Source organism: Fundulus heteroclitus, unplaced genomic scaffold (genome assembly GCF_011125445.2).
Source record: "Fundulus heteroclitus isolate FHET01 unplaced genomic scaffold, MU-UCD_Fhet_4.1 scaffold_160, whole genome shotgun sequence".
NCBI lineage: Eukaryota > Metazoa > Chordata > Actinopteri > Cyprinodontiformes > Fundulidae > Fundulus > Fundulus heteroclitus.
In genome coordinates this window covers 372,223-385,400 of record NW_023396572.1, presented here as the reverse complement: position 1 = coordinate 385,400, position 13,178 = coordinate 372,223, and the positions used below count along the sequence as shown (strand labels likewise).

General features: G+C 42.5%; 1 long non-coding RNA gene across 1 annotated transcript; it reads right to left on the bottom strand.

The window, feature by feature from the left end:
- Window positions 1-11,489: 11,489 nt before the first annotated feature.
- On the bottom strand, window positions 11,490-13,178 carry LOC118558807. The gene is made up of 3 exons (XR_004928486.1): window positions 12,660-13,178; window positions 12,460-12,566; window positions 11,490-12,008 (listed from the first exon to the last, which is right to left on the bottom strand). It is a non-coding gene; the product is annotated as an uncharacterized LOC118558807 (long non-coding RNA).

The following is a 13,178-nucleotide window of genomic DNA, read 5'->3' as shown; positions in this document are numbered from 1 at the left end:
GTGTCAGGACCCTCCAAACCAGAGTCAATGTCAGAAGTGCCTTTTTGGGGCTAAAGACAAAATAACCAAAGCTGTTGACCTGTGATCGACTGTACTCCATTGCAAAAAGTTATATATTATAATGTACATGCTAAATTGTAGGAAAACCACAAGCAAAGCAACATTAAAAATCCAAATAAACAAATGTAACAAAACAGAAAAAGCAGCGCAAGCATCTAAGTAAACTAGGAGTTTATTTCACAAGTGCACAATGATAGAAAAAGGCTTCTTTTAAAAATGTTGCCAACTTTGGAACAGTGCTTGTAATGGGTTTCATTCTAGGGCTCCACAATTCCTAGCAATGCTAGGGAGAACCACCCATGCAGATAAAGACAGCAAACATTGAAAATGGAAACATAAGCTTGTTTGCTGAGTATTTGGTTGCTACAACTTCCAGAAGGTGTAGGTTTTGTTTGTATCACATGAACATATTTAAATATTATGTTGAGCACACCTTTTTGTCATATGTTACCCATAAACACATTGAATCTGGTGCAGAAATGTCCAGTGCTGAAATGGCTGCAGACTTTCCGGTCTGGGCTCTGTCGTCACCACAGGTGCTGTCCAGTGCCTAATCCAATGAGACTCTGAGTGCTAATGGAGGTAAGGCCCTGTCTTAAGTTTTGACCCGTGGCAAAAGGTTAAATGCTAAAATATTGGAAAATATTGGGGTATTTGTCTTACCTTCCACAGTGTCAGCACACTGATGCAATTGGTTTTAGTGTCTTCCCTGTGTTGTTTTCTGATGTTTCTTTAATGACAACAGTTTGCATACAAGACAGACATTTTGCTTCCTGCACACAAATCTTTTTTCAAACACTTGTATCAAACCTCTGCTTAAGAAGAACCTCTAAAAGCTTTTGATTTAAATTCCCCAAGCAATAAAAGCCTACAACCAAGGATCATTTTTAAACAATCAAACATATTTGAAATAAGCAGCATTCGATCTAAACAGCTTACATTTTCCTTTTCATCCACATACAGAAAGACACACATTTTTAATTCTTACAAGCTCTTCACAGATGTACCTTACACCCCACAAAAGCTCAGCTTAACCAACACTCAGAAGCTTTGGCTTTGACAGTTACGTGCACCACCAGGCGGGCGCCTTCTTCAACTTCTTCAGAAGTTGAACGTTTCTAGTTATAATTTCTTATTATTTTTCTGTCACCGTTAATACAGGTCGAACCACAGTGTCTACCCCCACATACTATATATCGAAACGTTCGTCTCGACCACGCAAAGCAGGCTTTTTGAACTTGACGCCATTTCCAGTTACGGTTAGAACAAAATTTGCAAAAAAACACAGAAAAATTGCCATTTTCAATGCTCTACTGTGTCGTCATGCTTTCACCTATGAACATCGTTTAACTTCCAGTTTGTAGATATATATTTGAACTATTCAGAAGTGAAAACGGAATGTGGATATCTTTTATCGTTTTCTCATCATGCCATTTTCAGTTACCATGGTGACAAAATTCTCCAAAAAACACAGAACAACTTTAGCCTACTCGCTCAATTTTCACTCTACGTGCACAAATTATACATCAAAACGTAGGTATTCCTGTCTGGATTCAGGAAATGTAACCCTCATTGGTGTAGGTCTTTTAGATTTTTCGCAAATCACCTCAGACCGGCAACAACCCCAAAGTCAAAATTATGCAAACAAGACCGAACAACTTCAGCCTACTCGTTCAATTTCCACTCTACGTAGACAAATTATACATCAAAATGTAGGTCTTTTTGTCTGGATTCAGAAAATGTAACCCTCATTGGTGTAGGACTTATAGATTTATTTTCAGCCTACTCGCTCAATTTTCAATCTACATGCACAAATTATACATCAAAACGTAAGTATTTCTGTCTGGATTCAGGAAATGTAACCCTCATTGGTGTAGGTCTTACAGATTTTTCGCAAATCACCTCAGACCAGCAACAACCCCAAAGTCAAAATTATGCAAACAAGACCGAACAACTTCAGCCTACTCGCTCAATTTTCACTCTACGTAGACAAATTATACATCAAAACGTAAGTCTTTTTGTCTGGATTCAGAAATGTAACCCTCATTGGTGTAGGACTTATAGATTTTCGCAAATCACCTCAGACCGGCAACAAGCCCAAACCCTCCCCAAATTGAGCAAGTAAGCTGCAGTTGTTGGGAGATTTCCGTGATGCAGACAGCCAGCCAGGGCCGGTCCCAGCCATAGGCGTACTTGGGCGCACTGGTGCAATTGGGGGGGGGGGGGGGGCAAAACTTTCCTTTTTTTTAATTTTTTTTTTTACAAGTAACAATTAAATAACTTGAACAACTGATATAAATGAATGATAATAAAGGAACTTGTTTAACTTTTTTAATTTATTTTGTATTCAGAACTTTTAAGAAAACATTAAAGTATTTTATGTATTGTTTATTAATTTATTTTATATTAATACATAACCTCCTCCTTTTCCTGTCAAATCCTGCACCTCTATGCATAGCCTGCACCTGGGATCTCACCTGTTATGGTAGATCCAGGCCTCTATTACTCTGGTAATCAAGCCCTTTCATGATCATTTATATGTATATATTCATGTATATATATATATAGACTTAGACTTACTTAGACTTTCTTTATTGTCATTTTGTAGCACAGAGTGCATACAGAACGAAATTTCGTTTTTTCATACAGCTCAGAAAGATTGCAGTAACTCTACAGGATACCTTGCAGTGAATTTACAGTACAGGATAAGAAAAATGCAGTGGTAAATCACAGTCAAATACAGGATAACTTTCAATTTAACTTTCGGATAAGGTGCAGCAGTGAGCAGTAGGCAGATTTAAATGTAAAGACAATGTAAGCAATGTAAACAAATATGCAGTAAGGTGCAGCAGTGATTTAACAATAGACAGTTGCATTGTAAACAGTTTTGCAGTACGTTTCCGGAAAAAGTGCAGCAGCGATATTGAAGGATACATACATATGTGCAAATTAGCGGGTCGAGTGTGGTACACAGTCCGTTTTTATACTTCAGCAGTTCAACAGTCTGATGGCAGCAGGGAAAAAGCTTTTGCAGAACCTGGTGGACCTGCAACGGATGCTGCGGAACCTCTTTCCAGAGGGCAGCAGGGAGAATAGTCTATGGTGGGGGCGTGAGGGGTCCCTGATGATGTTACGGGCTCGAGACACACAGCGCTGCGATGAAATGTCTTTAATGGAGGGAAGAGGAGCCCCGATGATCCCTTCTGCTGTCCTCACCACTCTCCTCACGTTCTTCCAGTCGGAGGCACTGCAGCCTCCACACCACACAGAGAGACAGCTGGTCAGAATACTCTCTATGGTGCTTCTGTAAAAGGTCGTGAGAATGGGCGGGGGCAGGCGGGCTCTCCTCATCCTCCGCAGAAAGTACAGTCGCTTCTGTGCCCTCTTCACCAGTGACATGGTGTTCATAGTCCAGCTGAGGTTGTCCGTGATGTGCACCCCCAGGAACTTGGTGCTGCTGACCACCTCCACAGCTGAGCTGTTGATGAGCAGTGGAGCATGGTGAGGCCGGTTCTTCCTGAAGTCGACGATGATCTCCTTCGTCTTCTCCACGTTCAGGATCAGGCTGTTGTCTCTGCACCAGCCCACCAGCTGCTCCACCTCCTCTCTGTAGTCCTGGTCGTTGTCGTCTCTGATCAGGCCCACCACCGTTGTGTCGTCCGCAAACTTCACGATGTGATTGGTGGTGAACCTGGGGACGCAGTCGTGTGTCATCAGAGTGAACAGCAGGGGGCTCAGGACGCAGCCCTGAGGGGAGCCCGTGCTGAGGGTGATGACATTGGAGGTGTTCTGTCCGACCCGGACTGATTGAGGTCTGTTGGTTAGGAAGTCCAGCAGCCAGTTGCGAAGGGGTGTGCTGAAGCCCAGATGCTCCAGTTTTCCCACCAGATGCTGTGGGATGATGGTGTTGAACGCTGAACTGAAGTCCAGGAACAGCATCCGCACGTGCGTGTTCTTCTCCTCCAGGTGTGCCAGGCTCAGGTGAAGAGCAGAGGAGATGGCGTCCTCAGTGGAGCGGTTCCGTCGGTAGGCAAACTGGAACGGGTCGAGTGTTGGGGGGAGACTGGAGACGATGTGTTCCTTCACCAGCCTTTCAAAGCACTTCATCATGATGGGAGTCAGTGCAACAGGCCGGTAGTCGTTGAAACAGGTGACTTGAGGTTTCTTTGGCACCGGAATGATGGAGGCAGACTTGAAGCATGCTGGCACTGTGGCTTGGTCCAGCGAGGTGTTAAAAATGTCTGTGAGGACACCAGCCAGCTGACCTGCACACTCTTTGAGCACCCGCCCAGGTATGTTGTCGGGGCCTGGGGCCTTTCGCGGGTTGACTCTCCTCAGAGTCTTCAACACGTCGGCAGTGTCAAGGCAGAGGACCTCCTCTTCCTGATGGGGAACAGCTTTCACTGCTGGAGTGCTGTTTAGTGCCTCAAACCTCCCAAAGAAGTTATTTAGTCCATTGAGGAAGTCAGCATCAACTTCACCCACCGGGGGGGAGGGCGTGTTGTATTCAGTGATCGCCCGGATGCCTTTCCACATGCTCCTGGTGTTGCTGGCATCGTGGAAAAGCTCCTGGATTTTCTGGCTGTGGTTCCGCTTTGCAAGCCTGATGGCACGGTTCAGGTTGGCTCTCGCTGTCCTCAGAGCCTCCTTGTCACCAGACTTGAAGGCTGAGTTCCGTGCTTTTAGCGCTTGACGGACCTCCGCAGTAATCCAGGGTCGTTGGTTGGCTCGGGTGATGATGGTCTTGGTGGTGCTGACGTCCTCAATGCATTTGTTGATGTAGGCTGACACGGTCATGGCGTACTCATCAATGTTGATCTTGTCCTCATAAGTTGCTGCAGCTTGGAACATGTTCCAGTCAGAGCACTCAAAACAGTCCTGGAGCGCCTCTATTGCTCCCTCAGTCCACACCCTCACCTGCCTCGCTGTAGGTTTTGCTCTGATCAGCAGGGGCCTGTATGCAGGAATTAGCATCACAGAAAGGTGGTCTGAAGAGCCCAGGTGGGGGCGGGGGGCTGCTCTGAATGCTCCTTTTATGTTTGTGTAAACTAGGTCTAGAGTGTTCTCTCCCCGAGTTGCAAAATCCACGTGTTGGTAAAAATGAGGGAGAACAGTTTTCATATTTGCCTGGTTAAAATCCCCAGCAATGATGAAAACACCCTCTGTGTGTGCAGATTGCAGCTCAGAGATAGTCCGATAGAGAACAGTCATAGCCTCTGTTGTGTTTGCGCTGGGAGGGACGTAAACCGCTGCGATGATAACAACAGTGAACTCTCTAGGCAGATAAAAAGGTCTGCAGCTAATAATCATAAGCTCAATGTCCGGAGAGCAGAAACTTGTGACTAATCTAGCATTTTTACACCAGGTGTTATTGATGTAAACGCAGAGTCCGCCCCCTCGGGTCTTACCGCAGAGTTCTGTCTGTCTGTCGGCGCGGAAAGTAGCTAGCCCCTCCAGGCTAACGGCGTTGTCTGGGATTGATGATGAAAGCCATGTCTGGGTCAGAATGAGAGCGCAGCAGTCCCTGAACTCTCTCTTTGTAGAGAGCTCGAGTTGTAAATGGTCCATTTTGTTGTCCAGTGAGCGAACGTTGGAAAGCCAGATGGATGGTAGCGGCGGTCTGAATGGGTTAGCCTTTAGCCTCGCTGCTAAACCTCCTCGGCACCCGCGCTTCTTCAGCCGGCTACACCGCTTCCGCGTCGCTCTCCTCCGGCGTGAGCTGCTCGTCGAGGCCGCCGCTTCACAGGCCTCCGGGGCTGGTTTCCGTAGGACGCCACAGTCACGTAAGCAGTCGAGCGTGGTATTTAAAAGTCCAAAAACACAACTTGATCGCAACTCCAACAGGCGCTCGCGGTCAAGTACTGATCGGCTGGGTAGATGAGTGGTTTCCAGCGAGTTTGGCGGCATTTTTATGCATTTTTATGCAAAAAGTCCGCGAGTTGGTACAGAGCTGTGTTCGGCTGCTGCCGCCAGGGGCGCCGCCGGAAGTCAGATATATATGTAACAGTAAATATCTATACATATATGGAACAGAAAATACAATAATTTTTGCATCATGGTTATCCATACTATTTTAGAGGTATTGATTTCACAGTTAAGAGCAAAAATCATTACAGCAGAGATTCAATCTTGTACTCAGAGATTCTTATTTCTCTTTCTTACAATTTAAAAAACTAAGGATGCATTCCAGAACCTAAAATATTTGCCTGCAGATGTTAGTTTCTTGATAAAGTCTCAGCATCCTCTACATAAGCAGCTGTGGGTCATATATATATATATATATATATATATATATATATATATATATATATATATATATATATATAATTTCCATAGCATTTCATTGCCAAGGTTCATAAAGTGAGATTTCCATCTGAACTTGAAATGAAGCTTTCTTTTAAGCCTTAGAGTTGGTCTCATCTCCCCCAGGTGACTATTTCTTTGAGCTGGATCACAAATCGATTCTTCCTTGCTATTCTAAACTCATCGTGCAGGTGTGGGGGATCCCAAACCCATCAGCACTGCGTTCACCAGCATCAACTGCCAGAGAAAATCGTACATCTTTAAGGTGGGAACTGCTGCAGTTGGAGTTGGTGGTCTGGGGGGTTTGTTTCAAAGTTGAAGAAAAGCTGGGAAAACAGTTTTGAACAACCAATCATTGAGTCATAGCTTGATCATAAGGTAATCTTTATGAACCTGTTATTAATGCAATTTAATTTAATTAATAAGAGCTATTTTCTGCTAAAGGGTGGATTACTGGAATTAAAATCCAACATCAGTTTTATGAGGTATGGCTGCATGCAGTTTCTTATGTTGGACTTTGAAACCAATATAATCATAACAATAAAAAAGTCAATTAAAATGTCACTTGTTAGAAATTGTAAAATACAATACAATACAATAGTAATGCCAGTATTTTTTTATTTAATTTATTTTGTATTCAGAAGTTTTAAGAAAACATTAAAGTATTTTATGTATTGTTTATTAATTTATTTTATATTAATACATAACCTCCTCCATTTCCTGTCAAATCCTGCCACAAGCATTTCACTGTCTCTCCTTATTATTGAAAACTTTGTAATGTAATGAGAGGTCAGGGACATCCTCCATTGGGATAGAATGGCACCTTTGACACCCACTGCATTGGCTGTGATGAATGTAGGAATCTGAAATTTGCACAGTCACTTCCTCTTAACATTTTTTAATTTTCCAGTGATTATCAGCCATGAGTCACTTTTCTGTTACTTTTCATTAAATTTGTCAATGGCCTATGGGACTCTGGAAGGATGGCAATTCAACCCTGCTCAAGTGCTAACTTTTGTTTTTATTTATGTCAGGGGTTTTTTTTCACCCCCTGTTCCAATCCAGGATGGGAGCTACCTGATGACCGCAGCTGTGCGGTAGGATTTAATTGAACAGGGCTATTTCATTTTCCCGGAGCTGTAGATCGTATACTAAAAAAAAAAAAAAACGGATCATTGACTGATGGACCATTAATCATCCTGAAAACAAAAGGACTGACTTAAATAAGAGAAAGAAACTCTTAGGTGTTATTAGGGTTATTTTTGTTGTTGTTTTCCTGTTGTGGTTGTTTATATTCATAGGAAAATATTAATACTATTATTGAATACCTCCCTAAATGTATGTAAAAATATACATTTGAATACAATAAGTACTTGTCTATTATTCACACACAGGCTCCTCAGCCGAACCTTTGACTACCTCTTACCATATATGGCTGTAGTCAGGCACCAAGCTTTAATAAGGGTTACAATCGGAACTGAGCTTCAGATGTGGAACATTTATTTTAAATAATTTCTTAATTTTTTATCTGTGTCATGCAGGAGAGTGTTTTTAAGTCCCAAAAACTGTGAATAGATGTTTTTCAATGTCTTACAATCACTGTGACCAGTACCTATGCATAATGCACATAAATAAATGTTAACTGAGTAAAAGTATTGTTGAAATTGCAAAAACTTTTCTTAAACTCTGAGGTTATTCATAATGTTTGGTAAAAGGGAAATTAGTTTATTGTAAAATCAACAACAAGTCTGCTTGTATTAGTTCTATTTAATCTTGCAATGAGTTTACAGGTGTGGCCCCCTTGAGATCAGATTAAGCTGAATGCGGCCCCTAGACCAAAAGTAGTTTGACACCCCTGGTATAGGGCCTTGTTTTGCGGCCAATACAGAGTCAATTCATCTTGGGAATGACATATACAAGTCCTGCACAGTGGTCAGAGGGATTTTAAGCCGTTCTTCTTGCAGGAAAGTGGCCCGGTCACGACGTGACAGTCTGGGTGCTACGCTTCTTTGGGGCTTCTCCACACCGTAACTCTCCCGGATGTGAGGAAAACAGCAAAAGGTGGACTCATCAGAGAACAATACATGTTTCACATTGTCCACAGCCCAAGATTTGCGCTCCTTGCACCATTGAAACCAACGTTTGGCATTGGCACGAGTGATCAAAGGTTTGGCTATAGCAGCCCGGCCGTGTATATTGACCCTGTGGAGCTCCCGACTAACAGTTTTGGTGGAAACAGGAGAGTTGAGGTCCACATTTAATTCTGCTGTGATTTGGGCAGCCGTGGTTTTATGTTTTTTGGATACAATCCGGGTTAGCACCTGAACATCCCTTTCAGACAGCTTCCTCTTGCGTCCACAGTTAATCCTGTTGAATGTGGTTCGTCCTTCTTGGTGGTATGCTGACATTACCCTGGATACCATGGCTCTTGGTACATTACAAAGACTTGCTGTCTTGGTCACAGATGCGCCAGCAAGACGTGCACCAACAATTTGTCCTCTTTTGAACTCTGGTATGTCACCCATAATGTCGTGTGCATTGCAATATTTTGAGCAAAACTGTGCTCCTACCCTACTAATTGGACCTTCACACTCTGCTCTTATTAGTTCAATGTGCAATTAATGAAGATTGGCCACCAGGCTGGTCAAATTTAGCCATGAAACCTCCCACAATAAAATGAGAGGTGTTTCAGTTTCACTGTCCAACCCCTGTATATAGTGTATTTCACTTACTGAATTGAGTTACTGAAATAATTGTCTATACTTTTGTTTATTAAGATTTAATTCTAGTGTTTATGTAAGGCAGAGGTTACAAATGTAAACGTTATGACCTTTTGTTTGAACCGTTTTTGCCTTTTCTTCTTTCTATTAGTAACGGCTCTAAGAAAAGAGGTGGAAACAACGCCCCCAAAATAATGCTTGTGGCCAAAAAGTGTATAACGTCAGTAGTGGTTTAGGACTACCATAGCAAATGAATGGCAAACGTTGACTATCGGCCGTCGCCAATTAGCTCATTAGCTGCGTCTCAGGTCGAAATACGCAGTTTGCAGTTCTGCAGACACAAAGTTTTCCTGATCGGCAGGTTTTGATGAAGACAAATCCTTTTCATTCAGAAGATTTGATTTAAAATCCCCAAGTGATGAGAGCCTACGACCAAGGAACTAAGAAAGCTTTGCCTTTGACGGTTATGCGCACCACCAGGCACCACCAGGGCGACTTCTTCAATTTCTTCAAAAGTTGAACAATTCTAGTTCTCTTTACTATATACATATGCTTCCGATTGACAAAATGATCAGACAGCATGGGATTAATTTTCACTGTTATGCTGTTGACACTCTATATTTATCCATAAATCCTGATGAATCTAATCAATTACTTCGACTACAGGCATGTCTTGATGACATAAAAGGCTAGATGACTTTATATTTCCTGCATTTAAATTCTGACAAGACAGAAGTTGTAATCTTTGGACCACAGTCCTCAAAAAATAAACTTCTAAATCAATCACCTAATCTGGATGGCATTAACTTGGCCTCTGTTAATAAAGTAAAAATCTTGTTATTTTTTACCAAGACATTTCATTTAAATCCCATATTAAACAGGTTTCCAGAGTTTCCTTTTATCACCTCTGCAATATTGCCAAAATTAAAAATATTCTGTCCAGAGGTGATGTTGAAAAACTAGTCCATGCATTTGTTACTTCAAGGCTGGACTACTGTAATTCTTTACTATCAAGAAGTCCACAAAATGCAGTTAAAAGCCTCCTGCTGATCCGAAAAGCAGCAGCAAGAGTTCTGGTGAAAAGAGAGGTCATATTTCTCCAATTTTAGCTTCTCTTCATTGGCTTCCTGTTAAATCAAGAATAAAATAAAAAATTATCCCTTTCATGAATATAGCCCTTAATAATCAAGCTCCATCATATATTAGAGCTCTGATTACCCCGTATGTTCCTAACAGAGCACTTTGCTCTCAGACTGCAGGTCTACTGGTGGTTCCTAGAGTCTCTAAAAGTAGAATGGGAGGTAGATCCTTTAGTTATCAGGCTCCTCTCTATTGGAACCAACTCCCAGTTTTGGTCCGTGAGGCAGACACCCTGTCTACTTTTAAGACTAAGCTTAAAACTTTCCTGTTTGACAAAGTTTATAGTTAGAGTGGCTTATGTTACCCTGACCCATCTCTATAGTTATGCTGCTATAGACTTAGGCTACTGGGGGACATCAGGGTCTGTTTTCCTCTCTGCTCAGTTCTCCTACTGTTCTCCAAATTTGCATTGCTTGTCGTCATTTCGGCTTTTAAGTTTTTGTTCTCTCTCTTTTTTTCTTCATAGTAGGTACACCTGGTCTGGCATTCTGTTAGCTGTGACATCATCCAGGAAAGACAGATCACCCGCTATTACCATCTAATGTAGAACAGATTACTGGAGCAATGTGTGCTTTGGTGCTTGTTTGTCTCTCTTGTTGTGTCTCTGCTCTTTCTTCTAACCCCCAGTCGGTCGAGGCAGATGACCGTTCATACTGAGGCTGGTTCTGCTGGAGGTTTTGCCTTCCTGTTAATGGGGAGTTTTTCTTTCCACTGTCACTTCATGCTTGCTCGGTATGAGGGATTGCTGCAAAGCAATGGACAATGTAGACGACAGTCCCTGTGGCTCTACGCTTTTTTAGGAGGAGTGAATGCTGCTTGTTGGGACTTTGATGCAATCAACTGGGTTCCCTTTTATAGGAAATGTTTTGACCAATCTGTATAATCTGACCAAATCTGTATAATCTGAATGAATTTGACTTTGGAAAGTGCCTTGAGATGTCTTGTTTCATGAACTGGCGCTATATAAATTAAATTTTATACATGCACAGCAGTAATGTCAACCAAATATCTTGAAGGCACAGTAACCCTTTTCAAAGTACACATTTTGTGACACTTTATACAAGTGAGCTAATGTGTGGCTTTGACTACCTCCTCAGGCAAGTCAGAGAAGTAACAGAGGCGTGCAGACTTCAACTTTCCTCACCGCATTGGATCATTCACAAAAATCAAGCAAGCAGCAAAAGGGAATGAGGGATTCACGTGTTTTGTAAAAAGGACCACTGAGACAGATTCTTTTTTGCTTTGACATTACACCTTTCAGGGTGATGTGAAACATGTTTAATTGCAACAGCCTAATAAGTCAGTTTTTTGTTACATGTCATTTTCTAGTAAGAATCACATTCTGATCATTACCAGTGGATACTAGCATAGGTTTATTTAAATGGTTAAGGGCATAAAATATGAAATGGTAATAGCCCTATAGATTTTGAGGGTATGCTCTTGTGATATTGGAATACACTTATACTGTGCCCGCTGCACAGTGCTGCAGGCTTTTCACAACAGACCGACACAGCACATTAGCTCTGCACCAGAGAAAAAAGCAGAGCTACGTGGGGAGGGGAAGGTATGGGTTTTGTACGGTTTTACATTCATACATATGTGTTTGAAGGGTGGGCTTTTGATGATGATGAAGACTGATAGTGAAAAGGATAGGATATTTTGTAGAAAAGAGTGAAAAAAAAACACTAATGTATTGATGTTCTGCAGTATTTTCTGCGGTGCTCAGCAGATACTTGTTCTGCTTCTGGTCTCCCCCCTCCCTTTTGGTTGGTGGTTCAGGAAAATCTTGGAATAAAAAAAGAGAGAGAGCTGTTTAGTAGGCATAAAAAGCTGTGCTTTACTCCTTTTGCTGTGCTCTAATTAAGTAAAGTGCTTTAGTAGATTGAAAGATAGTAAGAGTTGATGTGACATAAGGGGTGGGGGGGGGGGGGGGGGCAAACCACCAACTAGTTTAGTAAAGAAAACATACTTGAATGTAAGATAACCAAATTTTGATTAAGCTATGTCAGGACATCTAATTCATGTGACTTTACTTCTACAGATACCTGTTTTCTCCAAAGACCTTAAAATACTGCCAAGGTGGCAGCAAGAAATCAGCAGGCACATATTGGAGACAGTGATATTTAATGAAACTGAATAACACCAAACTCAGGAACAGGGATAGAAAACAGACGACTTGACAAGGAACCAAAACCTGGAACTTAAATACAACTGGGAATAAACAGAAATTGCCTACAACTGTAATGACCGGAAACAGAGGACCCAGAATTCAGCCAGACAACATCAGATAGCGATACATTTTGAGAGGTAAACTGCTGCAGGTCGAGGGTGAATCACCAGTGTCTGGGACAGGAAGCACAGGAATTGGAGAAACATGTTAGTGACCACAAAGAGACTTCAGGATATGTTACAGCCACTGAAACTTCGGTCACTAACCTCACATTCTGGAAACAGGCTTGGAAGGCAAGTGAAGGCTCCTGTTGGTGGGTGATGTCGCTGGCGAAGCCCAATGCGATCCAGAGTCCAATCAAATCAGCTTGAAGGCTGTTAGTCATGGAGCTGGCAGGTAATTGGTGGTCAAAGGACAGGCACAGGGTCAGAACAATGATGTCAGACACAGGCAGGATTGTCAGGGGGATAACCAGAGTCTGAAGTCCCGAGAGCAGATCCAGGGAAAGTCCAAAACAGAATCCGGGGGCAGAGTCGGAACTGAAGCAGGTCAGAGATCCAGACAACACAACGATCAGGTCTGACAGGGGTTAGGCAGGCTCAGAAAATCAGGAGGCAGAAACAGGTCAGGTAACAGGCAGGAAATCAGATCCGACAGGAGTTAGGCAGGATCAGAGAATCAGGGCGCAGAAACAGGTCAGGTAACAGGCAGGCATGCAGACAGGATTCAGGAACGCTGGTCAGTTCCTGAATCCTGGAACTGACCTGAATCCTAGCTGAATGCCA